At 47.1% G+C, this 4,947-nt stretch overlaps 1 non-coding gene across 1 annotated transcript; it reads right to left on the reverse strand.

The window, feature by feature from the left end:
• Positions 1-157: 157 nt before the first annotated feature.
• Positions 158-313, reverse strand: LOC122086987. The gene has a single exon (XR_006142619.1). It is a non-coding gene; the product is annotated as a 5.8S ribosomal RNA (ribosomal RNA).
• Positions 314-4,947: the final 4,634 nt, after the last annotated feature.

The following is a 4,947-nucleotide window of genomic DNA, read 5'->3' on the forward strand; positions in this document are numbered from 1 at the left end:
AATGGCAAAGTGGCTTGATCCACCACTCATCGTGACACTTGCCACATAAGAAGCCCTTAACTTTGGGCCAACCGCACCTCAAACAGAGACACGGCGGGCCAATCTTCGCTCCGCACCACCAACGCAAGGGGTAAAGGAGGTGGGGCAACATGACGCATGATGCCCAGGCAGGCGTGCCCTCAGCCCGATGGCCTAGGGTGCAACTTACGTTCAAAGACTCGATGGTTCACAGGATTCTATAATTCACACCAAGTATCACATTTTGCTATATTCTTCATTGATGCAAGAGCCAAGATATCCGTTGTCGAGAGTCGTTAAGATAAAGATTCGGATCTAGGATGATCACACCACACCAAAGGCGCAATGATGTCATGTCCTTTTCGTTGCGAGTTCCTTGGTGCTGACTGCGCTGGTGGTTGTGTTTGGGTCGAATGTTACGAACAATCACAGGCCGACCTTTTACAAGGGTCGAGAAGGAAGGAGCTCATGCTCCCACGCCCAACCTTGAACGAGCAATGCAACATGTTCACAAGTCTCGCTGGGCAGGTATCGACAATGATCCTTTCGCAGGTTCACCTACGAAAACCTTGTTAAGACTTCTCCTTCCTCTAAATGATAAGGTTCAGTGGACTTCTCGTGACGTCGATGGTAGCGAACCACCTATGTCGCCGTGATCCGAACACTTCACCGGACCATTCAATCGGTAGGAGCGATGGGCGGTGTGTACAAAGGGCAGGGACGTAGTCAACGCTAGCTGATGACTCGTGCTTACTAGGAATTTCTCGTTGAAGACCAACAATTGCAATGATCTATCCTTATCGTGATGGAATTTTTAAAAATTACCTGGGCCCGTCGGCCAAGGCTATAGTCTCGTTGAATACATCAGTGTAGCGCATGTGAGGCCCAGAACATCTAAGGGCATCACAGACCTGTTATTACCTCAAACTTCTGTGGCCTAAACGGCCATAGTCCCTCTAAGAAGCTGGCCGTGGAGGGTCACCTCCACATAGCTAGTTAGTAGGCTGTAGTCTCATTTGTTAATGGAATTAACCAGGCAAATCGCTCCACCAACTAAGAACGGCCATGCACCACCACCCGTAGAATCAAGAAAGAGCTCTCAGTCTGTCAATCCTTACTATATCTGGACCTGGTAAGTTTTCTCGTGTTGAGTCAAATTAGCCGCAGGCTCCACTCCTGGTGGTGCCGTACCGTCAATTCCTTTAAGTTTCAGCCTTGTAACCATACTCCCCCCGGAAGCCAAAAACTTTGATTTCTCATAAGGTGCCAGCGGAGTCTTGAAAGCAACATCTGTTGATCCCTGGTCGGCATTGTTTATGGTTGAGACTAGGATGGTATCTGATCGTCTTTGAGCCCCCAACTTTCGTTCTTGATTAATGAAAACATCCTTGGCAAATGCTTTCGCAGTGGTTCATCTTTCATAAATCCAAGAATTTCACCTCTGACTATGAAATACGAATGCCCCCGATTGTCCCTATTAATCATTACTCCGATCCCGAAGGCCATCACAATTAGACCGAAATCCTATGATGTTAACCCATGCTAATGTATCCAGAGCGTAGTGTCACGGCCTTAGACCTTTCTAAGCAACCGCACCGGAACTTAGTACTCCCACTAGTACTAAGTCAGCCTAACCACACTGCTTAAGGGATTTGGGAAGAGAAGAAGTGAACACAAGAGTGAGTTTGGGAAGAATGAACTTGTATTACACTAAAGAACTCTTGAGTACAAGGCTTGAGAACTCACTTACTTGGTGCCTTGGCTAAATGAGGGCACCTCTATTTATAGTCACTCCTAGTTACAATGAATGGCTAAGATATGTACATGTGTCTTACATCCAACGATTGGGGTGGAAACTAGAAGCTTCCCACCTCCTTAGTGGAGAACTCTAGAAACCTCCCTACATAATATTTCCTTATAAAATATCTAGAGTTTCACACTTTGGTAGAAATCACTAGAAACTAGGCCTTACTAAGCCCAATGGACTTAGTCCATGGGCTTAATGGGCTTGGCTTGTGGGCCTTCAGTGGGTGGTCTGTGAAACTCTCCCCCATCTAATTCGGTGACGTCCTCGTCGCATCTTCTTCATGGAACCTTTGTATGTGGTCTTAGAATTGCCATAAAGAGTCAACGGGTTCCCAGCTTGCCTCGCTCTCTGGTAGCTCCTTCCACTTGACTAAGTACTCCCTACTAGGTGGTACTCCTCGCCTTCGGATGACTCGATCCGTGATCATGTATTCAGCTTCCTTGCCGTAGGAAGTAGTGATTGCCATTGGTGATCTTGTTGAGGCTCCACGACTTGGGTCTTCCTTATCTCTATGGTATGGCTTTATTAGGCTTGCATGGAAGACTGGATGGATCTTGAGTTTAGGAGGTAGGCTCACCTCATAGGATACTTTGCCCACCTTTTTGGTTATCTTGAACGGGCCTTCATACCTGCGAACCAGCCCCTTATGTACCTGCCTTAGGGACTTGAATTGTTGGGGTAGAAGCTTCACAAGTACCAAGTCCCCGGTCTTGAAGTTTTCTGGTCGCCTCCCTTTGTCAGCCCATTTCTTCATCTTTTTGGTGGCCTTGTATAGGTATGACTTAGCCACATCTAGCTTTTCTTGCCACTCCTTGGCAACCTTAAATGCCGAAGGGATCTTCCCTATGTAACCGGTCATCACTGTGTTTGGTGTTAAGGGTTGTTGTCCCGTGGCAATTTCAAATGGACTTTGGTTCGTAGCCTCACTTCGTTGGAGGTTGTAAGAGAACTGAGCCATATCAAGCAACTTGGCCCAGTCATGTTGGTTAGCACTCACAAAGTGTCTCAAGTAAAGCTCCAATAAGCTATTAATACGCTTTGTTTGCCCATCGGTCTGTGGATGGAAGCTTGTTGAGAAGTGTAGCGACGATCCCAACAACTTGAATAGCTCTGTCCAGAACCTCCCTGTGAAGCGAGGGTCTTGATCACTTATTATGGATTGTGGCACCTCCCAATGTTTGAGGACATGCTTTAGAAATAGCCTTGCCACTTCTTCTGCCATACAATCCCTTGGTGTTGCCACGAATGTGCCATATTTTGAAAATCTGTCAACCACCACCATTATTGACCCACACCCTTCTGACTTGGGTAGGGCACTGATGAAGTCCATAGAGACACTCTCCCATAGTCTTTCTGGTATGGGAAGTGGCTCCAATAGTCCCCTGGGTGGTTGCTAATCCACCTTGTCTTGTTGGGATACAAGACAAGTTCTCACGTAGGCCTCTATGTCATCCCGCATCTGAGGCCAATGGTAAGCCGCTTCCAACAATGCCCACGTGCGCCTTTGTCCTGGGTGGCCAGCCCATTTAGTGTCGTGGCATTCGTGAATGAGGTTTCTCCATAGGTTACTCCACTTAGGCACATAGAGTCTCCTCTTCTTAGCGTAGAGCAAACCATTTTGCTCCCAAAATCTTCGTGTCTTGCCTTCCCGTGTAAGGGTAAGTAAGTTCTTAGCCATAGGATCATGTTGGAGGCCCTCTTTGATCAACTCTAGAAGTTCCCCCTCCGGTTGGCTAAGAGAAGCTAACTTTGCCTTTCTACTAAGTGCATCAGCCACCTCGTTGGCCTTACCCGGCCCGGCTTGTATTCAAAGATGAAGTCAAACTTTGCTAAGAAGTCTTGCCATCTAGCTTGCTTAGGACTCAACTTCTTTTGGGTTTGAAAGTAGCTAGTGGCAACATTATCTGTCTTCACCACAAACTGTGACCCAAGTAGGTAGTATCGCCATGTCCTTAGGCAATGCACCACCGCAGTCATCTCCTTCTCATGGACTGTGTAGCGCCGCTCTGTCTCGTTCAACTTACGGCTCTCATAGGCAATGGGGTGCCTTTCTTGCATCAACACCCACTGATAGCAAAGTTAGATGCATCTGTGTGCACCTCAAATGGCTTGCCATAGTCGGGTAGGGTAAGCACCAGTTCCCCCATGATAGCCTTCTTTAAGTCCTCAAAGTCCTCTTTGCATGAGTCCGACCATAACCATGGTCGGTTCTTCTTTAGTAAGTCTGTAAGTGGAGCTGCCCTTCTTGAGTAACCTTGAATGAACCGCCAATAATAGTTAACTAAGCCAAGGAAAGACCTTAGCCCAGTCACTTTAGTTGGTGCCTCCCATTCTTGGATAGCCCGCACCTTGCTCTCATCCATTTGTAAGGTTCCACCTCTAATCTTGTGACCAAGGAACATTACCTCCTCTTGTGCAAATGCACATTTCTCCTTCTTGACATAGAGCTGATTGTTCCTTAGTTCCTTAAAGATGATCTTCAAGTGCTGCACGTCCTCCTCCAATGTATTGCTATAGACAACGATGTCGTCCAAGTACACCACCACAAACTTGTCAAGGTAGGGATGGAAGATCTTGTTCATAAGGGTGCAAAATGTAGCCAGGGCATTCGTGAGTCCAAATGGCATCACCAAGAACTCATATGAGCCATATCGAGTCACGCACATTGTCTTGGGCTCATCACTTTCTGCGATGCGGACTTGGTAGTACCCCGATCGTAAGTCTAACTTGGTGAAGTACCTTGCCCCACCAAGTCTATCAAATAGATCTGCTATCAAAGGAATGGGATACTTATTCTTGATTGTTACCTTGTTCAATGCCCTATAGTCGATGCATAGTCAAAGCGATCCATCATGCTTCCGTTGAAAAAGAACCGGGGCACCGTAGGGAGCTTTAGAAGGGCGAATGAATCCCGCATCCAATAATTCCTTGAGTTGCTTCCTTAGCTCCTCCAACTCTAGTGGTGACATTCTATATGGTGCCATTGCTAGTGGATTGGCACCTAGCTCCAACTCAATGGCATGATCCACCTCCCTCCTAGGTGGAAGCCTCTTGGGCAACTCATTTGGCATCACATCCTTGAACTCTTCAAGGACCTTCTCGATTGGCTTGGGTAGCACCTT

The sequence above is a fragment of the Macadamia integrifolia genome, chromosome 1, assembly GCF_013358625.1.
Source record: "Macadamia integrifolia cultivar HAES 741 chromosome 1, SCU_Mint_v3, whole genome shotgun sequence".
In the NCBI taxonomy this organism is placed as follows: domain Eukaryota; kingdom Viridiplantae; phylum Streptophyta; class Magnoliopsida; order Proteales; family Proteaceae; genus Macadamia; species Macadamia integrifolia.